Source organism: Mercenaria mercenaria, unplaced genomic scaffold (assembly GCF_021730395.1).
Source record: "Mercenaria mercenaria strain notata unplaced genomic scaffold, MADL_Memer_1 contig_4490, whole genome shotgun sequence".
NCBI lineage: Eukaryota > Metazoa > Mollusca > Bivalvia > Venerida > Veneridae > Mercenaria > Mercenaria mercenaria.
In genome coordinates this window covers 1,467-18,466 of record NW_026462722.1, presented here as the reverse complement: position 1 = coordinate 18,466, position 17,000 = coordinate 1,467, and the positions used below count along the sequence as shown (strand labels likewise).

Genomic DNA, 17,000 nt, shown 5'->3' with positions numbered 1-17,000 from the left:
AGTGAGGTTGGTCATGACCAGTAGATAACCCTCAATGATGTTGAGGTCATAGGTCAAAGGTCAAGGTCACATTTGCCAGGAACAGTTAAACAGTTTCTGATCTTTTTGTCCAAAACCACAGGGCCTAGGGCTTTGATATTTGGTATTTAGCAAAATCTAGTGGTCCTCTACCAAGATTGTTCAGATTATTTCCCTGGGGTGAAAAATGGCCTCACCCCGGGGGTCACATGGTTTATATAGACTTATATAGGAAAAAACTTTGAAAATCTTCTTGTCCAAACCACAAAGACTAGGGCTTTGATATTTGTAATGTAGCATCATCCTGTGGTTCTCTAACAAGTTTGTTCAAATTATCCCTCTAGGGTCAAATATAGCCCCTTCCCGGGGGTCACATAGTCAGTATAGACTTATGTAGGGAAAAACTTAGAATCTTCATGTCTATAACCTACATCATTCAGATTTGGACCACATGTATAGTTTAGAGTGGCAAGATGAACCTTGACATGAGTTGACCTTGATCTTGACCAAGTGACCTACTTTCACATTTCTGTAGCTACAGCCTTCAAATTGTGACCACATGCAGAGGTTTGTGTACCGAAACAAACTTTGACCTAGTTATTGACCTAGTGACCTACTTTCACATTTTTGAAGGTACAGGCTTCAAATTTGTACCACATGCATAGTTTTGTGTTCCGAAATAAAACTTGACCTTCATTTTGACCTAGTGACCTACTTTCACATTTCTCAAGCTACAGCCTTCAAATTTGGACCACATGCATAGCTTTGGGTACCGAAATGAACTTTGATCTTGAGATTGACCTAATGACCTACTTTGACATTTCTGAAGCTACAGGCTTTAAATTTGGACTACATGCATATTTTTGTGTTCTGAATTGAAATTTGACATTGATTTTTATCTAGTATCTACTTTCACATTTCTCAAGCTACAGCCTCCGAATTTGAAGCACATGCATAGTTCTGTCTACCGAAATGAACTTTGACCTTGAAATTGATCTAGTGACCTACTTTCACATTTCTCAAGCCACAACTTTCAAATTTGGACCACATGCACAGTGTTTTGTACCGAAATGAAATTTGACCTTGACTTTGATCTTGAGAGCTAGTCTTGAAATTTGAAACATTAAAAAATAGCTCTGTGGTCGGTGCCACGCCCTAGGGGTCCCAAATTTTACATAGACTTCTATAGGAAAAAACTTCTAAAAATCTTCTTGTCTGAAACCACAAGACCTAGGCCTTTAATGTTTGGTATGTAGCATTGCCTTGTGGTCTTCTAACATGATTGTTCAAATTATGCCCATGGGGTGAAAAGAGGTCCTGCCCCAGGGGTCCCAAGTTTTACTAGACTTACATAGGAATATTTTTAAAATCTTCTTGTCTGAAACTGCAAGGTCTAGACTTTTGATATTTTGTATGTTGCATTGCCTAGTGGTCCTCTACAAAGATTATTCAAATTATGCCCCTGGGGTAAAAAGAGGCCCTGCCCAGGGGGTCCCAAGTTTTACATAGACATATAGGACAAAGTTTTTAATAATCTTCTTGACTGAAAGGTCAAGGCCTAGGCTTTTGATACTTGGTATACAGTCTAACCTGTACTAACGGTCACCTCCGATCAGTGGTTACCTCTGTTCAGCGGTCATTTTATGACGCCCCCAACGAATTTTCCAGTGAGAAGGAGTGTTATGCGCAAACTGCAGGTTCCTATCTCAGAGGTCAAGGTCACACCTGGAGGTCAAAGGTTAAATTCAGTAATGACTGTCTGGAGCATTTTCTTCATACATGGAGGGATTTTGATGTAACTTAGCACAAATGTTCACCACCATGCGACGAGTGTCGTGTGCAAGAACCAGGACCCTAGGTCTAAGGTCAAAGTCACACTTAGAGGTCAAAGGTCAGATACAAGAATGACTTTGTCCGGAGCATTTCTTTTTCATGCATGGAGGGATTTTGATATAACTTGGCACAATTGTTCACCATCATGAAACGTATTTTGACCAACTCTACTAGTAAGGATTTTTGTGTGGACTTTGATTTTTTTTTAGCTCACCTGTCACATAGTGACAAGGTGAGCTTTTGTGATCACCCTTTGTCCGTCGTCTGTGTGTGCGTGCGTCTGTCAACAATTTCTTGTCTGCACGATAGTGATTTCATTGATGATTTTATTATAACCAAACTTGCACACAACTTGTATCACCATAAGATCTCGGTTCCTTTGTTGAACTGGCCAGATCCCATTATAGATTCCAGAGTTACGGCCCCTGAAAGGGCCAGAATTAGTTAATTTGACCTTGTCTACACAATAGCAGCTTTATTTATGATTTGATTTTTACCAAACTTGCACACAACATGTATTGCCACAAGATCTTGGTTACTTTTTTGAACTGGCTAGATTCCTTAATGGGTTCCAGAGTTATGGCCCCTGAAAGGGCCAAAATTAGCTAATTTGACCTTGTCTGCACAATAGCAGCTTCATTTATAACTTTATTTTAAGCAATCTTCCACACAAGTTGTATCACCATAAGATCTTGGTTTCTTTCCTGAACTGGCCAGATTCCATAATGGGTTCCCGAGTTATGGCCCCTGAAAGGGCCAAAATTAGCTATTTTGACCTTGTCTGCACAATAGCAGCTTCATTTATGATTTGATTTTAACCAAACTAGCACACAACTTGTTTCACCACAAGATCTTGGTTCTTTTTTTGAACTGGCCAGATTCCTTAATGGGTTCCAGAGTTATGACCCCTAGTAGGGCCAGAATTAGCTATTTTGGCTTTTGCAGCCATATAGAGACTTCATTTATGTTTTGATTTGATACAAATTTCCAAAATATCTTCAACAACAATAAATCTTGGATTCCAAGACGAATCTGTCAGATCCAGTCATAGGTTCCAGAGTTTTTATATATCTGATTACCTCCCCTGATTGTAATCAAAATGGATTTATGTCAGTAAGTCCTTATAGGACTTATTTGAAATTTCATTATTTTCATTAGTTGGACTGGGACAATCAGGGTAGATAACTATGGACTGATTTTATGTCAGATTACCTCCATTTATTTCAAATTAAAATAGGTATATCTCCGTAACTAATGAAGATACTGATCTGAAATTTCATTTATGTCAACAGATGGACTTGGACAATCAGGGAAGATACAAGTCATATTGACTGAATTTATGACAAATTACCTCCCCATATTTTTTATCTAAATGAATACACCTAAGCAGCTTCTAATGAGATTGGTTTGAAACGTTATTTATGTCTTCCATGGTAAGAAATAGTCATATTAGATAACTCTTGATTGATCTTTTATCGATATGAATACTTTACTAATATATTGTTGTATAGGCTTGTACTCTGTATCTTCTACATGCATATACCAGTGCATAATTACCTCCCCTGATTTGAATAAAAATGGATTTATCTTGGTAAATATTTATAGAACTCATTTGAAATTTAATTATTGTCTTTAGTTGGACTGAGGCAGTAGTAGGGTAGAAAGCTATGGACTGATTTTATGTCAAATTACCTCCCTTTATTTCAAATTAAAATGGGTGTATCTCAGTAACCAATGAAGATACTGATTTGAAATGTCATTTATGCCATGAGATGGACACGTACAATCAGGGTAGATAACTTTTGACTGAATTTATGAAAAATTACCTCCCTTTATTTTATGTAAACGAATATATCTCAGCAGTATCTAATGAGATTGGTTTTAAATGTTATTTAAGCCTTCCAGGGTAAGGAATAGTCATATTAGTACAAAAATACAGCATTTGAGCCTAGGACCCTCAAACATGGTATGGAAATTGACCCTGACTAGGTCAGAAGGGACTGTTACAAAAAATGTTTATCCTGATTATATTTAATGTGTATGCCTATGTGCTGTATGTCAAAACTTGATCATATCATTTTGAGCAGTGGTACTCAGGTGAGCGATACAGGGCCATTATGGCCCTCTTGTTTAAAGATTTACTTTCCTTTGTTGTTACTATAAATAACCTATATTGTATTTTTTTGCAGTCATTTTTCATTTGGCGTAAATGTTTGCCTCAATGAGACAGGGTGTCATATGCAACTCCTAGTCCTTTTGACAGCTAGCGGGCTCGACATGTTGCCCATGGGCATCTAGTATGAAGATTTATGTTTTTGGTTATTAATAGTAAGTGCTACAATATGTATTTCAGAATATATAGTTAAAGGAGAAGGATCTTGCAATAAAGAAAGTGATGCCAAGAACTAATTAATGATGGAACTGTTGGTTGTATACAGTGATACTGAGGAACAACAACAGCAGCCTGATGTGAGTATCTTACATATTTTGTAACTGCAGTTTTTTTTAGCTCACCTGAATACAAAGTACTGAGGGTGAGCTATAGTGATTACTTTAAATAACATCTCCTCTGAAACCGTGTGGTAGAAGTTGATGAAATTTGGCTTAGATGTTCCCTTGATGGTCTTCCTCCTAAATTGTTCAAGCTGTTCTGCTTGGTTGGTTGCAAAAATCTTCAAACGACATCTCATTAACTGCAAGTCCAATTTTAAAATAACTTCACACATTGTCAAATCGTCCTTTAATATTGTAGCTTTCTTCTGTGTAAGTTCAGATTGTTCCGATTCATGAAAAAAACTAGTTGCCAGTGGGCATGGTTACTTTTCCTGTATGTGTATAATGGACAACTGCTGGCCTGATTTTAGTATAAATTCACACAAATATTCCTTGTGTGACACTCTGCCAAGATTGTTCATATTTTTCCTATTCATCTAATAACACTGCTGCCATGGGATGTGGTTACTGTCTTATATGTATATAGTGGAAACTTAAAAGTGATCTTGTATGAAACTGCTAGCCCCATTTTAAGAATAATTTCACACAAATGGTCCTTGTGTGACCCTCTACCAAGATTGTTCAAATTACTCTGATTCATCAAAAAAAATAAAAAATTGGCTCATCAAAAAAAAAAAAATTGGCTGCCAGAGGGAGTGGCCACTTTTCAGCTCACCTGGGCATGAAGTGCTCATGGTGAGGTATTGTGATCACACTGTGTCCGGCGTCCGTTGTGCGTCTGTCTTGACGTGCCGCAAAACTAGGTTTACAGGCCATTTTAGAAGCCCAGAGGTGGATAGGGGGCCGTTCATAAACAAGGGGTCATGGCCCTTTGTTTTTAGCTCACCTGTCACATAGTGACAAGGTGAGCTTTTGTGATCACCCTTCGTCGTCAGTCCGTCCGTCCGTGCGTCAACAATTTCATGTCTGCACGATAGTGGTTTCATTTATGATTTTATTTTAACCAAACTTGCACACAACTTGTATCACCATAAGATCACGGTTCCTTTCTTGAACTGGCCAGATCCCATTATGGGTTCCAGAGTTATGGCCCCTGAAAGGGCCAAAATTAGCTATTTTGACCTTGTCTGCACAATATCAGCTTTATTTATGATTTGATTTTTACCAAACTGGCACACAACTTGTATCACCATAAGATCTTGGTTCCTTTCTTGAACTGGCCAGATTCCATTGTGGGTTCCAGGGTTATGGCCCCTGAAAGGGCCAGAATTAGCTATTTTGACCTTGTCTGCATAATAGCAGCTTCATTTATGATTTTATTTTAACCAAACTTGCACACAACTTGAATCACCATAAGATCTTGGTTCCTTTCTTGAACTGGCCAGATTCCATTATAGGTTCTAGAGTGATGGCCCCTGAAAGGGCCATAATTAGCTATTTTGACCTTGTCTGCACAATAGCAGCTTGTTTTATGATTTGAATTTAATCAAACTTGCACAAAACTTGTGTCACCATAAGATCTCGGTTCCTTTTCTGAACCGGCCAGATCCCATAATGGGTTCCAGAGTTATGGCCCCTGAAAGGGCCAAAATTAGCTATTTTGACCTTGTCTGCACAATAGCAGCTTCATTTATGATTTGATTTTAACCAGACTTGCACACAACTTGTATCACCACAAGATCTTGCTTCCTTTCTTCAACTGGCCAGATTCCATCATGGGTTCCAGAGTTATTGCCCCTTAAAGGTCCAAAATTGGCTATTTTGGCTTTTGCAGCCATATAGAGACTTCATTTATGGTTTTATTAGTCTCCTACTGGTTGAAAACCAGTTTCGGGGACTATAGGAATGCGCTTTTCCGTCATTCGGTCTGTCTGTCCGTCCGTCTGTCCGTCCGTCCGCAATTTCGTGTCCGGTCCATAACTCTGTCATCCATGAAGGGATTTTAATATTACTTGGCACAAATGTTCCCCATGATGAGACAACGTGTCATGCACAAAACCCGGACCCCTAGCTCAAAGGTCAAGGTCACAATTGGAAGTCAAAGGTCCACGGGGCTTTTTTCCTGTCCGGTCCATAACTCTCCCATCCATGAAGGGATTTTAATTGGCACAAATGTTCCCCATGATGAGACGACGTGTCATGCGCAAAACCCGGACCCCTAGCTCAAAGGTCAAGGTCACAGTTGGAGGTCAAATGTCAACAGGGCTTTTTTCCTGTCCGGTCCATAACTCTCCCATCCATGAAGGGATTTTAATATTACTTGGCACAAATGTTCCCCATGATGAGACGACGTGTCATGCGCAAAACCTAGACACCTAGCTTAAAGGTCAAGGTCACAATTTGAGGTCAAAGGTCAACAGGGCTTTTTTCCTGTCCGGTCCATAACTCTGCCGTCCATGAAGGAATTTCAATATTACTTGGCACAAATGTACCTCATAATAAGACGATGTGTCTTGCACAACTTTCAGACCCCTAGCTCAAAGGTCAAGGTCACACTTAGCAGTCAAATGTTAACATAGGATGAACAGGGTCTGTTTCATGTCCGGTCCATAACTCTGACATTCATTAAGGGATTTTAATATTATTTGGCACAAATTTTCCCCATGATGAGACGACGTGTCGTGCGCAAATCCCGGACCCTTGGCTCAAAGGTCAAGGTCACAATTGGAGGTCAAAGGTCAATAATTTTTTTTTTCCTGTCCGATCCAGAACTCTGTCATCCATCAAGGGATTACAATATCACTTGGCATAATTGTTCCCCATGATGAGATGACATGTCATGCGCAACACCCAGTACCCTAGCTTAAAGGTCAAGGTCACACTTTGAGATCAAAGGTCAGTAGGATTTTTTTCATGTCCAGTCTAAAACTTTGTCATGCAAAACAGGATTTAGATATCAGTTGGCACAAATATTCCCCTGGATGAGACAACATGTTATGCGCAAAACCCAAGCCCAGGGTCTAATGTCAAGGTCACACTTAGAGACCAATGGTCAGACACAAGAATGACTTTGTCTGGAGCATTTCTTCTTCATGCATGGAGGGATTTTGATGTAACTTGGCACAAATGTTCACCAACATAAGACTGATTGTCATGCGCAAAAACCAGGTCCCTAGGTCTAAGGTCAAGGTCATATTTAGAGGTCAAAGGTCAAATTCAAGAATGACTTTGTCCGGAGCATTTCTTCTTCATGCATTGAGGGATTTTGATGTAACTTGGACCAAATGTTCACCACCATGAGGCACCCTTGTTTTTAGAATTACGTCCCTTTGTTATTACTATAAATAGATTTTATTGTAACTTTTTTATTATTGGCCGTAGAGAAAAATCGAGACCACTTTTCTGTGGTACAACATGCATGTTACATCCATTTTTAGCTCGACTATTCGAAGAATAAGTAGAGCTATCCTACTCACCATGGCGTTGGCGTCGGTGTCGGTGTCGGCGTCACACCTTGGTTAAGTTTTTCGTACCAGTCCACATTTTGACAAAGTCTTTTGAGATAAAGCTTTGAAACTTTCAACACTTGTTTACCATCATCATGGCCAGTTATAGGCAAGAGCACATAACTCATCAAGGATTTTGGCTGAATTATGGCCCCTTTTGACTTAGAAATCATGGTTAAATTTTTCGTACCAGTTCATATTTTGACAAAGTCTTTTAAAATAAAGCTTTGAAACTTTCAACACTTGTTTACCATCATCATGGCCAGTTATAGGCAAGAGTACATTACTCCATTAGGGATTTTGGCTGAATTATGGCCCCTTTCGACTTAGAAATCTTGGTTAAGTTTTTCGAACCAGTTCATATTTAGACAAAGTCTTTTGAGATAAAGCTTTGAAACTTTCAACACTTGTTGACCATCACCATGTCCAGTTATATGCAAGAGTACATAACTCCATCAAGGAATTTGGCTGAATTATGGCCCTTTTTGATTTAGAAATCTGGGTTAATATTTCGTACCAGTTCATATTTTGACAGAGTCTTTTGAGATAAAGCTTTGAAACTTTCAACACTTGTTGACCATCACCATGTCCAGTTATATGCAAGAGTACATAACTCCATCAAGGAATTTGGCTGAATTATGGCCCTTTTTGACTTAGAAATCTGGGTTAATATTTCGTACCAGTTCATATTTTGACAAAGTCTTTTGAGATAAAGCTTTGAAACTTTTAACACCTGTTTAACATCACCATGTCCAGTTATAGGCAAGAGTATGTAACTCCATCAAGGATTTTGGCTGAATTATAGCCCTTTTTTGACTTAGAAATCTTGGTTAAGTTTTTCGTACCAGTTCATATTTTTTGTAAAGTGTTTGACATATGGCTTTGAAACTTTTATCACTTGTTTAGTATAATAGTCTCTATCTGTAGGAAAGAGAACATAACTCTGTCATCTATTTTGGCTGAATTATGGCCCTTTTTGGACTTTGAAATTGGTTCTGTTTTCATACAAGTCCATGTTTTGTCAAAACTATTTGACATATGGCTTTTAAACTTTGAACACTTGTTTATCATTATGATTTCCATCTGTAGGCAAGAGTACATAACTATTTTGACTGAATTATGGCCCTTTTTGGACTTTGAAATTTGCTCATATATTGTCATTTAGTGCAAGACTTATCGAAATCAAAGTAACACAGGAACATTGTTTGTCTAATCTATTTATTTCTTTTGTCTGAATATCCGTGGAAATATTTTGACTCCATTCTTCAATCAATTCCTCGAGTAGTCGAGCGCGCTGTCATCAGACAGCTCTTGTTTAGGTGTATTTTGACCTATCTCTACCTGGTAAAGAGTTTCTTGTGGACTTATATTATATAGATTTTTTTTTTTTTTTTTTTTTTTTTTTTAAGATTAATTTCCCTTTGTTGGTACTATAAATAACTTATATGATAACTTTTTTATAATTGGCAAAAACATTTCAATATGAAAACAACTGGGTTTTTATATTTGCACATTTTAATCCAGGTGTGTTGTTATAACATATTGTATATAATAGTACAATATTGTTTATAGATCATTGACAGATATCAGTTCATGATGTTATACTGCAGTAGAGAAAATTAGGTGCCTTCCAGTAGGGGACTTTGTATTGCATGGCAATACTTCATTCACTTGTTTGATACAAACTTCCAAAATATCTTCAACAACAATAAATCTTTGATTCCATGACAAATCAGATCCAGTCATAGGTTCCAGAGTTATTATACGCCTGAAGGGACGTATTATGTTATGACGCTGGTGTCCGTCTGTCCGTTAGCAATTTCGTGTCCGCTCTGTAACTCTTGAATCCCTTGAAGAATTTCAAGGAAACTTGACACAAATGTTCACCACACCGAGACGATGTGCAGAGCACATGTTTTGGATGTCTCGCTTCAATGTCAAGGTCATACTTAGGAGTCAAAGGTCACATCAGTTTGTTTCGTGTCCGCTCTGTAACTCTTGAACCCCTTGAAGGATTTCAAAGAAACTTGACACAAATGTTCACCGCACCGAGACGACATGCAGAGCGCATGTTCCGGCGACTCGCTTCAAGGTCAAGGTCACACTTAGGGGTCAAAAGTCCTATCAGTTTGTTTTGTGTCCGCTCTGTAACTCATGAACTGCTTGAAGGATTTCAAAGAAACTTGGCAGAAATGTTCACCACACTGAGACGATGTGCAGAGCGCATGTTCCAGATGACTCCCTTCAAGGTCAGGGTCACACTTAAGGGTCAGAGGTCATATATGACTTTGCTTTGTGTATATTGCTCTGCGTTGCAGTGCTCTTGTTTTTATTTGGCAGATATCTTTTTTGTACTTACAATATTTTTTTTTTTGAATTACTTCCCTTTTATGTTACTATAAATAGCTTATTTTGAAACTTTTTTATTATTGGCCGTAGGGGAAAACCGAGACCACTTTTCTGTGGTACAATATGGATGGTACTTCCAACTTTTAGGTCTATTTTTACATACCTGTACCTGATAAGGATTTTTTTGTAGACTTTGAATATTTTTTTGTGGACTTAAATGTAGATTTGTTTATTGAAGTTTTCCTTTTGTTGTTCCAGTCCTTTGGGCTACAACAGTCAAGTTCTTAAAATTTTGCTCCCATCCTATGACGTAAGCCTTCGGGCGTATATTGCCCCGCTTGGCGGCGCTCTTGTTTTATATCTGATTACCTCCCCTGATTGTAATCAAAATGGATTTATATCAGTAAGTACTTATAGGACTTACTTGAAATTTCATTATTGCTATTAGTTGGACTGAGACAATCAGGGTAGATAACTATGGACTGATTTTATGTCAAATTACCTCCCTTTATTTCAAATTAAAATTGGTATATCTCCATAACTAATGAAGATACTGATCTGAAATTTCATTTATGTCAACAGATTTATTTGGCAGATCCATTTTTTGTTCACTTACAATATATTTTTAGCTTATTTTTAGTAAAATTATTATTATTATTGGCCGTAGTGAAAAACCGAGACCACTTTTCTGTGGTACAACATGGATGGTACCTCCAATTTTTAGGTGTATTTTGACATATCTATACCTTGTAAGAATTTTTTTTTCTTTTTGGTTAAATTTCTTCGCTTTGTTGTTCCTGTCCTTTGGACTATTTTTTCTGAGGACCTTCTTGTCCTCAAGTGCAATGATAACAGGTGAGCGATATAGGGCCATCATGGCCCTCTTCTTTGCTGTAAATGAGTCAGAGAGCCTCAGCAGGTTATTGGGGGGACATTGATGGCCCCTTAAAAAGTGGGTTGGCCCCTTAAAAAATGGGTCCTTGGCTTTTGGCCCACTAATCGAAGGTATTGGACCGTCAAGTCTTCTGTCCGTCGTCAACATTTGTGTTTAAACGACATCTCCTCCAGAACCAATGAATGGATTTTGATGAAACTTGGCCATGATGTTCTTTGGGTGGTCCTCTACCAAATTTGTTCGAACTGTTCTGCTTGGTTGCACATAGGGGCTGCCAGAGCTCTAAAAATAGAAAAAAAGTTCAAACAACATCTCCTAAACTGATGGTCTGATTTTGATATAAATTCACACAAATGGTCCTTATGTCACCCTCTACAAAGATTGTTCAGATTATACTGATTTGTCTAAAAACATGGCTGCTGGAGGGCGTGGTCGCTTTTCTCTCTATGTATATAGTGGAAACTTTAAAAATCTTCTTGGGTGATACTGCTGGCCCAATTTTAGAATAATTCTACACAAATGGTGCTTGTGTGACCCCCTACCAAGGTTGTTCAGATTATTTTGATTCGTCAAAAAACATGTCTGCCAGAGGGCGTGGTCACTTTTCCCTATATGTATATAGTGGAAACTTTAAAAATCTTCTTGTGTGAAACTGCTTGACCCTCTACCAAGATTGTTCCAGTAGGGCGTGGTCACTTTTCTTCTCTGAATCAATAATAGCTAGAGCCTTGATATTTGGCGTGTGATACCAGATTTGTAATGTCTGCCATAATTGTCTAAGTTATTGTTCTAGGTTCAGAAGTGTGTGTGACTTGTAATAATGTAGGCAAACATAGAAGAAAACTGTAACTCTGTACTTACAGAACACACTTGAAGCCTTGGTCACAGGTGAGCGCTTTAGGGTCAGTGACCCTATGTTCCTGTATGTATTTAATGGAAAATTTAAAAACTATTTTCAGAATATGCGAACCTATATATATATATAATATGTATGTATATTAGTGTTGTAAAATCGGTTTCAAAACAAAATCGATAATCGAATCGAATCTGAACAGCTATTTCGATTCACAGTCGATTATATAATCGGAAGTAAAAGCATTCAGACTTACGTATAATTATACTCTTATTATAGATTCCACTTAGGCAATACATTTCAGATAATTTCATGCATGTTTTGTTAGTCCTTTAAAGAAAGAAGGTTTACAACAGAATCCAAAAAATAATTTTAATTGGTAGATTCTTAGTTCTTTTTAAGTACAAAGTACATCTATTATCTTAACATCTAGCAAAGAAAAAATTAGTTCAGTAAACTTGCACATTAACAGTTAACACTTCTATGTAACAATACAGTAGTCTTCTTTGGAGCCTGTGATGTTTGTCAAGATGTTGTTGCAGATTTGTAGTGTTTCCTATAAAACAAAAATATACTGTGCTTTTATCATTACTTGGGACTAAGGATGTTTATTAAAATTGTACTCGTAAATACTTTTCTTGATAAGTAAATTAAACCAATAACAAGTGTCAAGTGATCATGGTGAATACATTTAATGTATTTAGGGAATGCATTTTTACTTTTTACTATAAATTTCTATAAGTATAAAATTGATTTATTTAATCTCAATCTCGTTGGCCTGATAAGATAAATATAAAACAAGACAGTTCAAGACTATTTCAAAATAAGGTTGACAAATTGACAGACACAGAGAGGTACATCGGGATCATTGTTTAATAATTCACAAAGTCCATACAAATTACGAAGGGTTCGAATAGTTTGGGTACGAAAACATACCTTTGTTCACATATGATTTTCGGCAGAGTTTGCAAATAACAGATTGCATGTTGAGGTTTTCTTTAATAGGTGGTCCTTGTTTTGTTTTTTCGAAGCCAAAATAAGCCCACACAGTCAACCGGACTTTTCCTGGAAAGGGAAATATTTCGGCGTCCGCATTGACACTTTTTTCTGCCATTTTAACTTGTGAGAGTGACGTCCCTTGCGGTTTAATTAACGAAATGTATGAAAATAACGGATATATGGAATGAACGGAAAGGGATCAATTGCGAGAAAAGCGCTAGCGACATCGATTTCAGAACTCCAACATCGATAGTCGGCGGCTGCCGGCGACGATTATTCGATTTAACTCGATCATCGTTTCATCACTAATGTGTATATATATATATCTGAGCCATCAGAAAACCAACATAGTGCGTTTGTGACCAGCATGGATCCAGACCAGCCTGCGCATCCTTGCAGTCTGGTCAGGATCCATGCTGTTTGCTAACGGTTTCTCTAATTATGTCTCCCACCACACAGTGGTGTGGGAGACATATTGATTTACTCCAGTCTGTCTGTCTGTGTGTCACAAAGCTTGTCCGCAGTCGAACATTTCTCATCCGATTTTCACCAAACTTGAACAAAATGTGTTTGACCATAAGACCTCGGCCAAGTTCGATAACTAGCCAAATCGGTCCAGGCGTCTTGGAGTTATGGCCCTTGAATTACCAAAAATCGGTCTTTTTACTCTTGTCCGCACTCTAATTTGAATATTTCTCATCCAATCTTCACCAAACTTAAACAAAACGTGTTTGACCATGAGACCTCGGCCAAGTTCGATAACTAGCCAAATCGGTCCAGGCATTTTGGAGTTACGGCCCTTGAATTATCGAAAAATTGGCCTTTTTACTCATGTCCGCACTCTGAATCGAACATTTCTCATCCGATCTTCACCAAACTTGAACAAAATGTGTTTGACCATGAGACCTCGGCCAAGTTCGATAACTAGGCAAATCGGTTTAGGCATTTTGGAGTTACGGCCCTTGAATTATCGAAAAATCGGCCTTTTTACTCTTGTCCGCACTCTAAGTCGAACATTTCTCATCCGATCTTCACCAAACTTGAACAAAATGTGTTTGACCATGAGACCTCGGCCAAGTTCGATAACTAGTTAAATCAGTCCAGGCATTTTAGAGTTACTGCCCTTGAATTACTGAAAAAATCCGTCTGTTTACTCTTGTCCGCTCTCTAAGTCGAACATTTCTCATCCGATCTTCACCAAACTTGAACAAAATGTGTTTGGCCATAAGACCTTACCCAAGTTCGATAAGTAGCCATATCCGCCCAGGCACTTTTCATTTATGGCCCTTGAATTACTGATTGGATCCACTCATCCAGACCATCTAATTGGATCCACTCGTCTAAAACATCTAGAGAAACTAACATTTTTCATCATCTAAGGGGCAGTTGTGGGAGACATGCGCTTTTCTCAAAAGCATCTCTAGTTGCAATAGGCTTTGAAAGCGACCAGCATGGATGCGCAGGCTGGTCTGGATCTCATGGCGCGGCTCATATGTAATTTACTTGCTTGATATTGTCTCCGAGTATAAATTAATGTCTTCATTTCCCAACTTCTTTATCACCCCCCACTCCACCTCCAACACACACACATTACCCAACTGTATTTCCTACAAACATATTACAGTGTTATGGTTAGAAAACACTGGTGTGCCCATCAACTTAGCTCAATTTGAATTTGAACTTTTGGTGGAGCGTATGTTCTCAATGACCATTATATAAAAGACACTGTTTCTTAAATCATTGGCCTTCACCTCTGATTCATGTTGGGAAGTTGGCATTACTTGCAGAGAATAGGTTTGTACTGGTACAGAGAACAAGAACACTGGTTAGATTTACTGCCCAATGTCACATAACTGAAATACAGGAAAATGGTGTTAAACCCCAAAACTAACAAACAGTGAGAATACTGGCACTATTGTCAGAATGATTCACAGACATTTTGTTTGCATAACCATCTACCTAAACTGTTCAAGCAAGCTGTGTAACTCAGGGTGAGCGATGTAGGGCCGTCATGGCCCTTTTGTTTTTACATTTTCTGTGTGTTGAATGTTTGAGAATCTGTCAACCAATTAATCACTCTTCAAGTTTTAATAGTATATGTATGTTTTTAGCTCACAAGTCACAAAGTGACAAGGTGAGCTTTTGTGATCGCGCAGTGTCCGTCGTCTGTGCGTGCGTAAACTTTTGCTTGTGACCACTCTAGAGGACACATTTTTCATGGGATCTTTATGAAAATTGGTCAGAATGTTCACCTTGATGATATCTAGGATAAGTTCGAATCTGGGTCACGTGCGGTCAAAAACTAGGTCAGTAGGTCTAAAAATAGAAAAACCTTGTGACCTCTCTAGAGGCCATATTTTTCACAAGATCTTCATGAAAGTTGGTCTGAATGTTCAGTTTGATGATATCTAGGTCTAAGTTCGAAACTGGGTCACGTGCCATCTAAAACTAGGTCAGTAGGTCAAATAATAGAAAATCCTTGTGACCTCTCTGGAGGTCATATTTTTCATGGGATATGCATGAAAATTGGTCAGAATGTTCATCTTGATATCTAGATCAAGTTCTAAACTGGATCACGTCCGGTCCAAAACTAGGTCAGTAGGTCAAATAATAGAAAAACGTTGTGACCTCTGTAGAGGCCGTATTTTTCATTGGATCTGCATGAAAATTGATCAGAATGTTCATCTTGATGATATCTAGGTCAAGTTTGAAACCGGGTCAACTGCGGTCAAAAACTAGGTCAGTAGGTCAAATAATAGAAAATCCTTGTGACCTCTCTAGAGGTCATATTTTTCATGGGATCTGCATGAAAATTGGTCAGAATGTTCATCTTGATGATATTTAGGACAAGTTTAAAACTGGATCACGTCTGATCCAAAACTAGGTCAGTAGGTCAAATAATAGAAAAACCTTGTGACCACTCTAGAGGCCATAGTTTTCATGGGATTTGCATGAAGGTTGGCCTGAATGTTCATCTTGATGATATCTAGGTGAGGTTCGAAACTGGGTCAACTGCGGTCCAAAACTAGGTCAGTAGGTCTAAAAATAGAAAATTCTTGTGACCTCCCTGGAGGTCATATTTTTCATGGGATCTGTATGAAAATTGGTCAGAATGTTCATCTTGATGATATCTGGGTCAGGTTTGAAACTGGGTCACGTGCGGTCAAAAACTAGGTCAGTAAGTCAAATAATAGAAAAACCTTGTGGCCTCTGTAGAGGCCATATTTTTCACGGGATCTGCATGAAAATTGGTCAGAATGTTCATCTTGATAATATCTAGGTCAGATTTTAAACTGGGTCGCATGCGGTCAAAAACTAGGTCAGTAGGTCAAATAATAGAAAAACCTTGTGATCACTATAGAGGCCATAGTTTTCATGGGATCTGCATGAAAGTTGGTCTGAATGTTCATCTTGATGATATCTAGGTCAGGTTTGAAACTGGGTCAACTGCAGTCAAAAACTAGGTCACTAGGTCTCGACATAGAAAGACCTTTTGACCTCTCTAGAGGCCATATTTTTCAATGGATTTTCATGAAAATTGGTCAGAATTCTTATCTTGATGATATCTAGGTCAAGTTCAGAAGTAGGTCACATGAGCTCAAAAACTAGGTCACCATGTCAAATAATAGAAAAAAACGACGTCATACTCAGTTCATGTGGGGGCAGGTGAGCAATTCAGGACCATCATGGTCTTCTTGTTGTTTAAGACACAGTAAATCATTAAACGTGGTTGTAAGTGGTCACAATTTTCTTTTCAGTAAAAGTAAAGGGCAGTGATATTCTGGACTTTTCCTCAGAGGGAGAGCCTGAACAAAGTGTATGATTCAAGTGACCCTGACCTCACACAAGACTCAGGAAATGGTAACAAGATATAATTTCTATAGTAATTTTGTGAAAAATCAGTTTTTTAACAGAAAGCCTGAACCATACTTTGAGACAGTACATTTAGACTACAAATACATGGATCTAGGTGACTGTAAAATCATAGATATTCGAGGGAGGGTTGATTTACATGGATTATGTAGTTGTATCAAATCCGCAAAATTCAATCCGAATGAACAAATGAAACTTCCTTTTATTAATCCCCCACCACAAGTGGTGGGGGGTTATAGGAATGGTCTCCGTCCATCCTTCCGTCCGTTCTTCCGTCTGT

The 17,000-nt window shown here is 38.2% G+C and overlaps 1 long non-coding RNA gene across 1 annotated transcript in view; it reads left to right on the top strand.

The window, feature by feature from the left end:
* The window catches only part of LOC128553913 (uncharacterized), a 29,810-nt gene extending 13,111 nt beyond the window's left edge, over positions 1-16,699 (top strand). Inside the window, exons 2-3 of the long non-coding RNA XR_008369466.1 lie at positions 4,205-4,320; positions 16,606-16,699. This is a non-coding gene — a long non-coding RNA (uncharacterized LOC128553913). The remainder of the gene's footprint in view (positions 1-4,204; positions 4,321-16,605) is intronic.
* The last annotated feature ends 301 nt before the right edge of the window (positions 16,700-17,000 follow it).